General features: G+C 34.4%; 4 non-coding genes across 4 annotated transcripts; all 4 read right to left on the reverse strand.

The window, feature by feature from the left end:
* Positions 1-537: 537 nt before the first annotated feature.
* On the reverse strand, positions 538-699 carry LOC144472724 (U1 spliceosomal RNA). Its single transcript, XR_013494459.1, has one exon. It is a non-coding gene; the product is annotated as a U1 spliceosomal RNA (small nuclear RNA).
* A 7,879-nt stretch (positions 700-8,578) lies between these two features.
* Positions 8,579-8,740, reverse strand: LOC144472731 (U1 spliceosomal RNA). Its single transcript, XR_013494461.1, has one exon. It is a non-coding gene; the product is annotated as a U1 spliceosomal RNA (small nuclear RNA).
* Positions 8,741-12,978: 4,238 nt separating this feature from the next.
* Positions 12,979-13,140, reverse strand: LOC144472736 (U1 spliceosomal RNA). Its single transcript, XR_013494462.1, has one exon. It is a non-coding gene; the product is annotated as a U1 spliceosomal RNA (small nuclear RNA).
* A 1,576-nt stretch (positions 13,141-14,716) lies between these two features.
* LOC144472740 (U1 spliceosomal RNA) lies at positions 14,717-14,878 on the reverse strand. The gene has a single exon (XR_013494463.1). It is a non-coding gene; the product is annotated as a U1 spliceosomal RNA (small nuclear RNA).
* Between the last annotated feature and the right edge of the window lie 1,575 nt (positions 14,879-16,453).

Consider the following 16,453-nt stretch of genomic DNA (forward strand, 5'->3'; position numbering starts at 1 on the left):
TTACACATTTATGTATGTTAAAATAATACTAATATCAGAATTTTCAGATTAAATAGTAATATTGTTCTACATTTCAATATTATTCGCGTGATGATAAGCGTTATTTATATACTCAACAAACACACTCGTCGATAACTTGGCGTTAGAGGTTAGGAGAAAATGCTATAATAGTTGATTGTGATCACGTATCGTTCAATACTGAAGCATGGACTCATAATCGGCGTTATTAACCAATTCATTGTAAACACTTCTGCCATTCGTTAGTTCGTGTAAGAAAAGAAGTTGATATCTATCGCATACATTTTTTCTAAAACATTGAGAACGCAAGAATCGAATTTTATTCCAGATTAAAATAAATAACACCGTATATTAAACAAAATGAACAAGTTCCACACACCTCCTTTCAATAAGTACCTATGTAATAATCCACCACTTCTACCAAAAAGTAATAGACAAATGAAACGAAATTATTTCAGTGCAACATAACCTCACTTGCTAAAACTTTGGAAGAAACTTTTCAGTTTGTACATTTTTTATCCGGGATAGCGCGAACGCAGTCCCGACTAACAAAAATTATACGCCCGAGATATCCACATTAGGGATATTCGCAGGGGTCAGCTCAACCTTGGTGCAATGGAAGAGCCTCACCCTGGAGGAACCGCCTTCGTGATCACGGTAACCTCTACGCCAGGTAAGTATGCTTTTCGCCGCGTCGGGACAGTATTTCAAGCTTGTACTGCACACTTTCAGCAGCGAGAAACCTCATCACCCGCGACGCACTCTAACGGCCACTCTGCGAGGTAACATCCTCTATCTTTTTAGGATGACGTCATTCCTATTGAACAATGTACAGATCTACTGGCGTTTGGCAACTTATTGTTGTACAACAATTGTCAATGATAATTTAATATATTCTCGTTGTATTTTTTATGTTTATTTAAATTACAATTAAACAATTGAACAGTGAACACATTTCAAGTAATGTAGATTTCATTTATAAACGCGAGTACCCAAATTATCAGTAAAATTTAATATCATTATATTGTTTTAAAGTTACTAATAATTTTTTTATTAAATATACATTTTTTATGAACTCCTGTGTCGTTCAACTAATGAAGACAATTTTTATTTTATCGTGTAAAATCCTGCAATCCAGTCATGATTCAGGAGTAAATTACTAAGCTTCAAACGGATTGAATGTTTTAACAATTTACCGCATTTCTTCCATAGGGTCCATTCACATTCATAAAAATTAATTGAATGTACTCTCGTGAAAGATTTACCTCGTTGAATTTACACATATTTCATTTTCACAGTGATATCGCAGCGAATATCGAATACCAAAGAAAGAACGATGAATATTGAATTGCAAACATTTACATTTAAACAATTTCCTATATAAATAACAAAAAAAGTTAACGTTGCTTACTGGTCTTTTAAGATATTTCACGAGAGATAGAGAACATTTAACTTGTATTAATTTATTGAATTTTAGTCATTTTTGTAAGCATTCGATGTACATCTTTACCGACTGATTACTTTTCGCTTGTTTATTTTCTTACCATTCCAGAAGTTTATCAATACTCAATACAATTATTGGATTTTCATTATATTTATTTACATGTGTGTGGTGCAAAAACTATGTAATTAAGAAGGTTAAATAGGATAAAAATCTGCAGACTTATATAAACAAGTACAATGAACATCCAATAGAATACATTAATATAGAATGACTAGTAACAATATAATTAAATAACATTTACTTATTTCAATCTTTATAATATTTTTATTTCTACCCATTGTAATATGTATGTATTAAGTATAATTCTATCGATTGCGCATAATGAGTACATAGTGTATAAAGAAAAGCATAGTTCATGAAAACATCGTCTACGTTATTAATAATGAATTTCCTTCGACTATGCTGCACATATCAATGAAGAGATTGGTGTCAATTGTCACACGTCGTGTACGATTGCGGTTAACCACGCACGTTGCTGGTTATCTAGTGATTAGCTTGAGTCAAGGTAGGTCAAAATTTATCTACGATGCAAACAGAAAAGTCTTATTTAACATGCAAGAACGATACAGATTCCATTTATAGATACATATGTATGTCCATATTGTACGCTCTTAAAATGCAGTATGTAATCCTTCTAACCCTTGCATTATAAATTGATAACATCTACAATCAAATGGCTACATGTTTCGTTTAGATCCAATCTAATGACCTAATCATTTAAATAACTTTTAAATAAATGTCTATTTTGCGTTCAAAATATTTGATTGCAATTAGTTTTGTACTTTTAGATAATTAGTTATATATGAATATTAAGATTAATACATAAAATTATATATTAATAAATTAGATAATTAATTATTAGTATTTAATAACGTTAAATATGGATAATGTACAATAAATTTTAATTTGTTTTTGGGCTTTTCGATTTAAAGAAATGTTTCGTTCTGTGTGAATACAAATTTGTAAATTCTATTTTATAAAAGAATACAATTCTGCGATTTCGGAGAATATAATAAAATATAATACGATATAAATACATCCTACAAATTTTCAATTATACCAAAAAAGTCGCAATAATAGCACAATATTTCTTCAATGTCAAATTAATATTATTATAGTAAATAGTTCGTTATTATAGTAAAGTTATTATAGTTATTATAGTAAATACGTAATATACATTTACACCTGTGAGTTGCGGTTTCATTTTGTTTATAAAAATTGTAAGTATAAATATTTGTCGTATACGTTTTTCTATACATCGCATTCTGTTTTGTACTGAATCGTTATGATCAGAATTCGTTTGGTCGAACCATCTGTTGCTAGGAAACACTCTGTTCAGAACGTCCGGATAGTAGAACGTTCAGATATTAGGTTACTATAGTACGGGGATTCCAAGGTAGAACGTCCCATAAAGGAGAATATTGCAAGGCTATTTGCACTTTAGTTTATGCTATCTATCGAATATTTACGGCGAATACTTAAAAACGAAATTACATCATATGTGTTTAATAGTAATTTGTTTCGTTTCTGAATTGCAATATTATGCCAATTTACGAATAAAATGTGGAAGTCAATGTAAAAATGAAAAATCAATAGCGTCACTCTCCGTGTGAATTTTTATGTGTCTATCTTTTATCTTTTCTGTGAACATAACTTCCTGCTGATAAGAGATACATGATGCAGATTCTAAAAAATGAACAACTGAACGAGAAAATGTACAATTGTTTTCTTATCTTTTAAGACAGTTGTGAACAAGTAATAAAAACAATAAAAAAATAACCATCATGCTCACAGCTTTACATCGCATCGATACTCTTCATACTACTTTTGATCTGAGAATGTAAGCAATGATATATTTTAAAAGATCGGTTTAGCACGAACACAATTGTTAGATCCAGAACGTTTGAAATTGTTGATAACAGTGAATCATGGGATGCTACGCGATACAGATCATGAAAATTATCGCGTGCCATTCCGAGTCGTAAAACGAAAACATGAAGCTCACGAACCATTAACATATATAATATCACTATTCCATTCTCTTCTCTATTTCAACTGAACAATTTTTAATTAACGTGTGGAATTAGTTAGTCGACAAGTCGACTACAATATTTCCAATCACGTCATGTTGCTTTAACAATTCAAACGGAAACCTGACTAGGATATACTATGCATCGAATAAGATCTTTGCGATTCTACATCAAGACATCAGATATTAATGCATAATTTCATAAGACCAGTGAGTGCTGATTGGTTACGTCGTAAAGGGGGCATGCAGACTGTTCGTTTCTAATGCTTCCGACGACTACCACAATCCAATCGTTGAACCATGTCAACGCGATTGTCTCATAATCTTCTCCGTATTAAATTTGTCATCCTACAACAATAACAATTTCATTGAAAAAAGATGCAATCCGAAAATTACTCGTTTACCTTATATCTGCTGCATTGTTATAAAGAAGCAAATAAAAACAAGTTAACGCGAGATAATAAAATACGGGATTCGATGCCTATCAACCCATATCTAAATGTATTACATATAAATTTAGCCCAAGAAATATAGTAATAAGACGTAAGTAATAGAAGTAAATTAGAATAAACATTCTGCGACCGAATGTAGCAACAGGAATCGCAATAGAAAAATTTCTTCCAGTATGTGAGTGTTTTAAAGTTGCAAAAAAATGAAGATGTTCGGAAAGAGGCCATTAGCACCGTTTCAAAGAAACGAAAGCACATAAAATATACATTTTTAGCCCTCACTCTGCTGCGAAAAGCGCAGCTCACCAGACAAATATCTGTCAAGAAATGTATTATTAAGCCGCCATTAACCGGAGTATTTAAAGAACATTGATTAGAATTTGCTCACGGTCGTCTTCAGTGGAAGAAAAACTGACAATACAAATAGTAGTCTTGCTAACAAGAACAAGGAAAGAAATTCGTTTGAGCATCGATGGTTGGAAACAGTACTTCCGCAATTTTTAAAGACGTGAGAAAATTTCCTAGCGATGGTCGTCTGTAGTGACTAGACTGCGTTTCTTAGACTTGTTTCTTAAGAGTTTGTCCGTAAAAATCCACAGTCCATTATTGACACTATTTGTTTTGTATTGATAGACATTAAGTTCGTTGACGATCTTAAGCATATTACGTAAAATTATGTAACGAGTACAGTGTTTTTACTTGTAATATATAATATGTATGTACAATAATATATAATGTAATATAAGTTAGTAAGAAATTCTTGATTATATAAAAATGCTCTTAATCTATATAAACGTTAAATGTTAATTGACTTACGTAATTACGTAATTTAATACAAAAACGAAATAAGAAACAATTCAAATGTATCGCTTAGATTTCATAGTTTCTTTAATTGATTCCGGTTCAGAATTATAATTAGCGAAGTAACAGTGCCTGCAAGCTTAGTGTTACCTAAGACTCTTGGAAATGCACGCAATACCGAGGTTCCCGTATGATACTGTAGTCTGTATGTATCTACGATTTGTCGGAGTCACTCTCGTGCTACGAGCTGTTATGTCAATCAGTCCCCTTTCTGAGTCGGAATTATTTGGTTCATGGAAAACGAACATTAGCGTTGTACCCTTAGAGCTTACCATGGCAATTGGCAATCATGGTTCCTTCGGATCGTTGCGTCTTTATTGCCCTTGATTGCATAACCACGCAACGGGTAAAACCTGCAGATGGGAAGAAAACAGCAATATCGAAGCTAACTTTGCGACACCGCATGCTAATAACGTTACTCAGGCTATCAACATTTTCCGATTAATTACTCTTTATACGTGACACTGGGTTAGTGTTTTGATAAGTATATTGCAAGCTGGCATTAATGCCTCGGTAATGTAGTAAAAGAATATAATTTTCTTATTGAAGATGACGCGAAATGCTAGAAATAATTTGGAATATAATTGAATCTTACAAGAAAGACATATATCTAATTTGAATCAACATCAGATAATAGTTATTAATTGTAATGAAGCAAATTATTTTCATTCTTAATTGAAAATATTTTTGAAAACATATATCTCACTCTTTTTCAATCTCTCATGCAAATATATAATATAATTACATTTTTGTTGTCACGTAACAATGTTTTTCTCTCTTCATTTGTCCATTTACAAATAGAACTTGTTATAAACTTGCATTAAAAGGCTTGGTAATTCTAAGTAAATATTTACGCACCAACTTATCACTGTAATTTTTATTTACACGCAGTAATAATTTGTTATTACTTTCATTTGCATAGAGTAACAATATAAGTGTTCCATGAAACACCACGAATTCCAATTGGGGTTGTTTCTTTCTACCCTGTCGTTGGGAAGCGAGCGTAAAACTGATGACTGCAGCGATAAAGATCTTATCAGAACAATGAGGACGGAAAAACGCTTGACTGATCATTCGACATCAGTTAGAAACGATTTCACTCGAGAGTTTCTGTGCGCTCTTAGTTAGTCTGCGGACAAGCCAGACAAATGGCTGCTCACCTCTTAAGAGGACGTGAAAATGCGACGCGTGAGTCGCGTAAGTAAGAATAAGTGAAGCCAGCTAAGTTTAGTACTGGTCGTATTTGCTCAAATCCTACCGAAGAAAACGTCGCGACGCACGGCAAGATGTCATTCTGTCGTATGTGTGAACGAACTCCGTTGTTTCATTTGTTTTATTCGTTCAACTTTTGCTCGCGAGTCTTCTGTATGCGAGAGGGAAATGTTGGCACATAATCGAGTCAATACAGATTTCTGAAATATCAGATTTCACATTGGTAGGAAAATATTTTAGACAATACAAATGCTATAAGAACAACTGCAAATAAATGAAAATTAATCAAACACGACGAAACATGAAAGTTTCTGCACATAATTATCAATCTTTAATATGTGCTGTAAGGATAAGTATTAATACCCTCTAAATGCGAATCTAAACAGTTACAAAGAATAAAGACATTTGACACAGTTCATTTAATGTTTCGATCATAGGACTATTTGTCGGGCAACTCTATTTTAGACATGGCTAATCGAGAACCCATATTGTAATATGAAATATATGTAGGGCACGATGAGGCATTCAAACACGTCATTGTTTATATTCCAACGAACGACCAGGAAGTATGAAAGACACGCGAGTAAATACATATAAGCATATGTGTACCTTCCGTTATACCTTCCAGCAGTACTCGTTCCATCCTCCAAAGCGGATACCGTCTCGTTCTTTATTCTTCAAAGGCTCCGATCAACTATGGAAATTTGTAACTGCTACTCAAGCCCAACCTAGACAGACATCCGCGCGATTCAAAAGTACGGATTTTATTGAATCCCGTTTCGCCCACTTTTATTGCCCTTTTATGAAACGATCGGTGACGTCTCCTTTGAAGGCATCTACATATTTATATGCATGGTTATGTGCAACTCCACTAACAGCTACCTACTCGATATATCCATGGTATAATGAAGTCAATGTTAATTTAGCGCACGGGTCATAGAACACCACCTCGATCGCTGTTGTCCCCGACGTCAGGGATTTTATTCAAATTCAGACATGTTGCAAAAATAAAAGGTCGAGTTTTACAGACTTTGAATACTTATAGAAAATTGTTGTCTGATACGTTTTGTGAAAAAAAATGAATTTTTGAATATCCTTCATTCGTTAGAAATGAATCTCTAAATTCTTCTTTCATTGCACACGAATTTTTAAATTGATTCGTTCGTCTGAAATGTTTATAGAATAAACAATCACGTATAATTTGCAACCGTACTTTCTAGAGATATTTTCGCTATTTAAATATGAATGATATAAATTTCATCAAAATTGGAGACGGGGGGCATTTGGACAAATTCTCTTCCTGGCTACGAAACGCGTCTACCATTGTACAAATGAAAATACGAACGTGTTAATTCGCGTGTATTTAAATATATGTGGAATGGAGATCTCCAAATGCACGGTACGCGTGTACTAAAAATGACACAGACTGTAACGCGGGTCTATTTAACATACGTGTACCTACATGTATATTTACACCCACACGAAATATAACGATCTCTAAGTTTTATCGACTGTAAGCAGATACTACCGGACTGTACAGAAATTAACATATTCCCCTAAATTTTCTTCTATGAGAGACCAAATAAAAAATTAATACCGTAGTTGTCATATAAATTAGAGACTCTCAACTATCAAAATAGGATATTAATACGGACGTTAAACACTGGAAATTCAAAATAGGAATCTGAAAATCGCAGAAGACGCTTAGAAGATAATTGTGCAATTTTAAGAAAAGTTCTAAATTTTTTGTCACATTAGGTGCCCTAAGACGCAAGATTTATAAAATAATATGAACCTGTTCACGTGGAAAAGATTGTTTTAGGAAATATCTCTTAACTTCTAGGTAACCAAACTTTCGACATTTACTTTGAGAATTATTGATCTAAAAGTTATTTAACAACCACCCTTATGTACATTATTTTATAAAAAGACTTCGATGTTAGATTAGCAGTGAAACTCAACTGTTCGTGAAGAAAAAATTAAAAAAATATACACGTACAATTATTAGATAAATACATAACGTTGTTGAAAGAAGATGGCGCAGTATTTTAACCCTTTGCACTCGAGTGGTGACAATGAGGCACCACTATAATTGTTCTGTTACTTACTAAAATAATTTTAATAGCAACAAAGTTTAATTTTGGATAAATTGTTAAAAATGAAGGATTTGGTATGAATCACAAGAGTTAATTTGGCATATATAAAATGCACTTTGTTACTTAAAATAGAAATACTGTACATCAGAAAAATTATTTCAAATTTACAGTTAAAATGGCTTCGAGTGCAAAGGGTTAAACATTGGGTGGATGAATTTGTATTGTAACTCTAACCGACAAATCATATAATAGAGATCTAAAAACTAGACTATTTAACATATAAGGAAATTCAAGTCGTCTAATCAAATATTTAATAAATTGTATCTTATTAGGAGGATGTAAGACAAATACTCATTTCCAGTGATTATTTGTATTTATGATCGCTATCTTAATTTTATAAATTAATTATCCGGGAGAGCGCGAACGCAGTCCCGACTAACAAAAATTATACGTCCGAGATATCCACATTAGGGATATTCGCAGGGGTCAGCTCAGCCGTGGTGCAATGGAAGAGCCTCACCCTGGAGGAACCGCCTTCGTGATCACGGTAACCTCTACGCCAGGTAAGTATGCTTTCCCTTCTTTTCGTACGATACTTAACATCTAACCGGACAATTTTAACTGCGGAAAAGCATTTCATCCCCTAAGCACCCTAGCGGCCGCTTAGTGAACTGTTATCCCCAAAATAAGACCAGTTTTCAAATTAGCCCCTTAGGTAGAAAGCTTTGTTATACCTCGCCTAAGTAATGTTATTGTATAAGGATTTCCATCTGCACTGCGCGTGCGGACATCTTTAAATATATTACATTACTTTTCTTCGATTTTTGTAATAACTATTACAAAGAAAAATGCAGTAGACATTGAGACCGATGTTTAACAGCCCCAGGGAACATAAAAATATTCGCAGTTTTTAAATGTTAATATATATAATTATTCCAAAGAAGCATCATGTTTTCAGATTAAAATGAGACATATAAATTATTTGCAATTCAGATGGTTTTTTATTTCGGGCGTACATCTTATTTCACGACATGGAGTATGAAATCCTAATTTTATCCACCAAAATTTATAATAAAGGACGTAAAAGAATTCTGCATAATTCTGTACCTTCCATTCTCTGCCATTATTCTCGAAATACAACATATCATTGCTGCAGTTATTAATATAAATTAGTCTTCATCCAAATTCTTCAGTATAACTACGTGCACGCAATTGCGATAAGATTACAATACAAGTTGCTTTAAAATAAATCGTAAGGTAAGAAAGGTGTGTGCAATATTAAATAAATAAAATCGTAAGGTTAGGTGTGGTGCAATATTACTTGCAATCATACATTATAAGATGCGATTCTAGTCCGATATGTTCTCTTACTTTCGGGCCTTCATTCATACGTAACCGATTTTAAACAGACGGCTGTTTCAAAAAGTGTCGTTAAATCCAGTTGTATATACGAGAAGGTACAATCTGTGTCTCGCAGTAATCGGTACGTTAGATCAGGTATAGGCACGAACTTGCTCGTACGAGTAGGTCGTACATCACCCTTGTTTGCAAGCTGGTTGGTGGGAAAGGCGTTGTAGGGACGGGATCGTGTGAATGAATGGTGGGGATACGATGTCTGACAATGAGTGTAACTCATTGTCAGCTGTGTGATCTCAAGAAACTAAGGAGTGGGACGTAGCCTTCCCGCTTTCAACTTCAACCGAATCCGTGCCCGTAACAGGAGCTCATAGTTGTACTCGCAAGCTGTCGCGAGCGTTCGTGCTCGTTTCATTACTTGCTGTTCATGTTTGCACTAGGTGATCGAGACCGCGGATAATCGCAATCTATTGAATCAGGATCTTACGGAATATTTACATTTTCAAACTACAGATACAGACGCTAAAAGACTTTATTGTACAGTTAAGCGAACATTCAAAAATGTGTTCCGTTCTTCTTTAAGAATTCTTCATGCATAAGCAGTTGGAGAATTAAGAGGCCAATTGCTATTAAATCGATAAAAATTTGTCAACGCAGTGATGATAGTAGTATTCCAAAATAACAAAATAAAAATATTCACTTCAATCAAACCGTTCAGAAAATAAGCTAGCGTCGTCTTCGTGATATAAAAATTCCAAGAAATGGTGCGCGTACCGTCTTAATTAGGTCTCGTCTTCAGAAACCTTCTCTTCGATGTTACGTAATAACTGTCTGCCAAACCGTCTGCGAGGACCATTAGCGCTACAAAAAAAAAACGAATCTTTCTATTTTTATTTTACAGACTGAGCACGGTGCAATGGCCCACTGAATGAGTTCAAAATTTTAAGTTCTGGCGAAAGAGAAAAAAATGCCTTGAGGAAGATGCGGCAATATCGATTGAATATTAGAAATCTGAGAGCATGCAAAACCAACGAGCACACATTAACCGTCCTGACTTGCTAAACAGGTTAATTTGAATGTTTAAATTCCAGGCCCGTTCAACTCAATTTGCGAGGACTCGGTGTCTGTTTAATTCCTTTCCTTCGTCCTGCTGGCCACCCCGCACTTGCATCAACTATCGCTAAGCCAGCCCACCTGGCCTGTTAACTTCTAACACGTCTCCAGCGCCTGACATACGGAAACGCCAGACAGCCTCTCACACGGGTGCTTAAACGGGCCATGCGCTTCCTGTATTGTTTAACTAGAGACCGTCGCATTTGCTCTGCGCCTAATAGCTTCGCAACCTTCTAATCGCCATCCTACCTAAAAACTTGCAACACTTTCGCGTTTACAACACTTCTTACATCGCACGAGCCTTTCCAAGTTTCATCTTCGTTGACTTTTACACACTTTTAGATTTACATATGCCGGTGACTAAACAATGTAAATCAGGTACGTTTTGTACAAACATTTTTCTATCATGGGACGATATGCTTTGGCAGGATATATTACTCTCTGATTTATTTGAACTTGTCTTCTAAATCAACCGAGACGAGCAAAATGAAGTCAATGGTTCGAATAAATTACTTAATCTAATCAGACACTATAATGAAAACAGCGAAAGGCCTCAACAAATACTGTTTTGTCTAATTAATGGATATTAATTAAGGGTAGCTAAACACAGATTTTTGGGTAAGTATGCCATGTGTGATAGAAAATTATTTTATGAAAAAAGGTAGACAGACCCAGGAAGCACTAATTGATGTATTTTTAAAATTATGCAGGCCATTGTTTGGCTAAAGCAAACCTTCGCTTAGCAGCTGGATCTTGCAAAAATGATAAGGGAATTTCAACCTTGGCCCAGTATGGCATCTTCAACCGATTGTATATACCGGCTATTAAAATAAGTGGATTTTGATGAACCTCGAGCTGGAGTTTGCTGATACTAAGAAATCAGTAGAAGTTTATGACCTGGTAAATATGCTTTTTTCCCTGTACGTACTTACTTAAGCATGTAGTGCGCAACTGTTGCAACGAGTAACTTGTTCCCCCACTGCGCTATACAAGAGCGAGTTTGGGAACTATTCTCGTCCCAAACCAGATCTAGTCAGTTGTAAAGCAAAATTATATTTAAATGTATTGAACTTCGTTATCGTAAAATCAAATCTTTAAATATAACTTTTACTAAACCGAGTTATAAAAATCAAATTTTATGAAATAGTCAATGAAATAGCATATTCTATACACACAGAATGTTTTTAACATATGTGAGAAATATTACCGAGCAATCGTTTATTATGAACACTTACGTAGGGATTAAAGAAATAAATAGTTACTATTGTAAGAAGTAGTAGTGTCGTTATAAATTAAAATTTTATTACCACGAATACGACAGCTGATACTTCAAAATATTAAGTGGTCAGCTGTGCACAGGGTGGAATGATCAGTTAATCAAAATAAAACGCACATTAATTTAATTAAAAACGTGGACTAAAATTTTCATTCGGTCGTACAGAATTTCGGCAGGGTCTCTGAATGCCGATGGAGAGTTTATGGCAGTATTGTTTCGCGAGTCCGCTATACAGACCTCCACAAACAGAATCGAACTCCAAATCGCGCACTGATTGTTGACCGATGTGCCGAATACCGTTCAGGTTGTCGGACATGTTTACTGGACATAGGAAAGACTCAAAGGCAGAGCACAGACGCTTAGAGCGAAGAATCTTTTTAATGAACGCTGATTGGAAACTTTTAAATTCATATGCGGAAGTTATTGCTCTACGATAAAGTTGAACAATGCAAAGTAACATTCATCTCGTTTGCCTAAGTTGTCCATTTTTTATTCTAAGCTACAAGACTATTAGGGAGAATTTACACTTGTATTTTATTCAAAAGGGTATTAAGGTGTTTTGCTTGTAAATAAATTATTTTAAGAGTTGTAATATTTTTCTCAACACCCATGTACCGTGTATACGCTAAATGGCACTGTGTGTCTCAATTCTCACCTCTGCTGCAGTCTGCTGCCCCTCCTATGATCATTAGCAGGTAATAATCGACTATTGGGCCAGAACGGTGTCGAATATCAACGGCGGATCATAGTGTTCGTATTCGACACTGGCTTCGGTCAATAATCGATTATTACCTGCGACCATAGGAGAGGTACAATAAACTGTAGCAGAAGTGGGAATGTAAACACCGTTGTACCTTCTTCTAATAAAAGCAGAGTACACTAACGTATTTATTGTAATGGAATTATAGAAATAATAAAAAGTGATATAGATAAAAAATATCACTGTGAATGTATCCAAAAAGATAACAATATGAGTACTGACTTTCTGACTATTCGTATTAACTAGATGTTTTTAAATCATAAACATGATTGGAATACAAAACTTTGATTATAAATAATTTGTTCCGGGATAGCGCGAACGCAGTCCCGACTACCAAAAATTGTACGTCCGAGATATCCACATTAGGGATATTCGCAGGGGTCAGCTCAACCGTGGTGCAATGGGAGAGCCTCACCCTGGAGGAACCGCCTTCGTGATCACGGTAACCTCTACGCCAGGTAAGTATGCTTTCATACCCTCGCTAACTTAACTTGAGGTCTCCGCTGTACACTTTTCGAAGCGAGAAACTGTTTCATCGATGAAGCACTCTAGTGGAAATTTTTAGAACTACTGCACAGGCTGCAATATGTATTTATGTACATATATGAGCATGTGCAGTTATCTAGTTTGCATGAAAAGATCTTTAAATATATTATTCCTTTTTATTATATCACCAAATCAAATTATTTAAGATTGAGTATATTAGTACGTGTTCTTCTAACAAAATTTGTTTTTTACCCATATCCTGCTAAAATCCTGATTAGTTATTGAAATTCTCTCCATTCTTATGTACGCAACTATAAGTAGTAAAACATATATGCACTGATTAATAATTTTGTATATTTTGAATTGCAGTTATACTCTTGAAAATTTTATTTCAGATACGAATTGAAATTCTTTCATATTTTATAAACGTCTGTAGAATATATTGTAGCATATAATACTATTAACTGATGACAATTTTTCAGATAAATTAGAATTGCACTTTGTTTTACGAATTTTGTAATCTTTGCTCGTGATCTGTTTGCATTATATCTCCAGACATTGGACGCCATTTTAACATATTCCCTTGGTTAAAGTTAAAATTACCAGCTCCTTTAAAATCTGAGTTTTAAAGAAAGAAGAGCGTCTTAACTCTTCTTAACTGACCGCAACAATGTTTTCTCTCGGGAAATTTTTTGTGCCGGAACTTCATTATAAACAGATGTTTTCGAAATATACGTACATATACATACCGCCTGCATACTATTTTACATACTTTTTATATTCCATGAGTATTCTAACTGTTATACATTTTTGAGAGAAAACTTTTCCAAACTTAGATTTTTAAATACATATTTAGTAATAAAATATAAATATAACAAAGATAAATTGCCATCCATTATTAATGACTTAATTACTGCGATTTATTAACAAATTTTACAACATCGTGAATTCTGTCATGTTGGTTTAATAACTCCTTTGGAAACGTTAGCTTTGGTAAAATCAATTGCAATAAGCATAATTGTGATAAATTAATTGAAATTTAACAAATGTATCTTCGATTACTGGCTGTAATTACATACACACGTTAAATTACTAACAATAATTACACCGAAGTCCGTTCTTCCATTTTGTTTCTCTGTCTGTATAAGTAATATTAACATTTTATTTATCAATTTGCTTATTCAATTAAGCATTCAAAAATAAGTTTTACCGTTACTTCTGTAATCAATTTTTTAAAAGCATTAGTAACGTTTAATTGAATTATTTGATATGTTTACACGTTTTCTGAAATATATAAAATAATATAGTATCAGGAACAAGAAATTATCATTATGGCATTGTGTCTATAATATACAATTTAGTATTTCTAACAAGGATTTTTCTGTTTATAAGGAATGTTTAATTGCCTTTAATTGCCAGGCTAGAGTACAACAATTTTGAATTATATTTAAAATATTGATATGAAGGTGAAGATAATTTCAAAGGGCAACGAAATTAATATTAAGAATCAATAATTGACTAATATTTACTAAATTCTGTTTAATAATTATTTATACCCGGGAGAGCGCGAACGCAGTCCCGACTAACAAAAATTTTACGTCCGAGATATCCACATTAGGGATATTCGCAGGGGTCAGCTCAGCCGTGGTGCAATGGAAGAGCCTCACCCTGGAGGAACCGCCTTCGTGATCACGGTAACCTCTACGCCAGGTAAGTATGCTTTGAAACCCGTCTGCACGATACTTCTTACAACGAGGTAACAGTTTTAGAAGCGAGAAACGGGATCTGTTAGGACGCAACGTAGCGACGGGTTTTTGAACTAAACTAACGGCACCCCACGTAACGGTCACTTTCAACCCCATTCAAGCTGGCGTGACAGACGCGCATTTTATCCAGCTATAATCATTGTTGTACTCTTTTTCACAAGGTAAATAAATGTTAAAATTTTGTGACTCAAACATTCATGTTTATAAAATTAATGTGCATAACGGGTCACATAATATAAATAGCTAGTTTTAGGGCATAATTGTTTGCATAATAAAACAGTCGTTAACAGTAATGTACGATACTAGACTAAAATGTTAATGATTTATGATAAATTGTGTTGTTCATGGTTAGATAATTAATTTCGACAATATTTTAATATAGAAGTATTCTATGTTAAACTAACAAATGATAAATGTATTTATTTATTTATTTATTTTATACGTACTTTGTTGTATAAATACATGTTTGTACTGACAAAATATTCGACAAGTTCCTGTCCAGGTTAAGAAAGAGTCAACTAACCTGGATATTATCTTCTTCATTGAGAATGTATTATTGCTGTATGGTTTACAGAATTCTTCAAATTTATCCGCGCAGTTTGTAATAATCTAAGATCCAGTAAAGTAATTAATTACGATATCAGAAATTATTGCTTGTCATCAATGTTTATTACATCCGTACATAATCACTGTTTTTCTGCGAGTTGTTTTCAGAAACAATGGAAGGATGCTTCATGAAATTGCAATCGTAACGCAACATGTGATCGTATCGTTCATGGAACTCGCAATTTCGAGCATAAATGGTTCGATCGTCATGACCGTCATTATTACTTTTCATATATGAAGCATATACTATAAAGTATGTACTGTTTTCGTATAAAAATCATGTACTATTTTCATATAGATTTTCATACATATCTTCATACATAAATCAAGCTTTGTTCTCATATATATAGGGTGTATCAAAATTATTGCAACTCCGGGAAATGAGGGGTTCCTGAAGTTATTTGGAGTAATTTTTTTCTTAGCGAAATTGCGATCCGCGTGATACTAATTCAATTCATTGAAAATGGAGAACTCCCGTGCACTTTGATCTATTTTCACGCAATGCTAAAGGGAATTCGTAGACGATGCAGCGATCCTTGAATCGACTACCCACACTGTGGTATTTATTTCGGAACTCTAATGCAACGCGTTGCAATTTTCGCAACTCTAAAACAACGCGTTAAAGAATCTTCGCAACGCTATTATTTCGAGATAGCCTAGCGACGGGGGCTGTTCCCAGCTCCTTGGAATCCACCCCGGATTCCTACGCTACGCACCACCCACCCGCCTGGACGTCGTAAACGCCAGGACGGATGCACCCCTTCGTCCAGGACGGTGGTTCCAGCTCGCAAAATAAAAATTCTACGAGCCAGCCGCCCTAATTCGACTCGCGATGCTAAGAAAACATCGCGAATGCCACACTGCGGAGCTTTGCAGCTCCGGCATGGGCCCTAAAAAGCGAATTCTGCTACTGCAACGCGA

Source organism: Augochlora pura, chromosome 1 (genome assembly GCF_028453695.1).
Source record: "Augochlora pura isolate Apur16 chromosome 1, APUR_v2.2.1, whole genome shotgun sequence".
NCBI lineage: Eukaryota > Metazoa > Arthropoda > Insecta > Hymenoptera > Halictidae > Augochlora > Augochlora pura.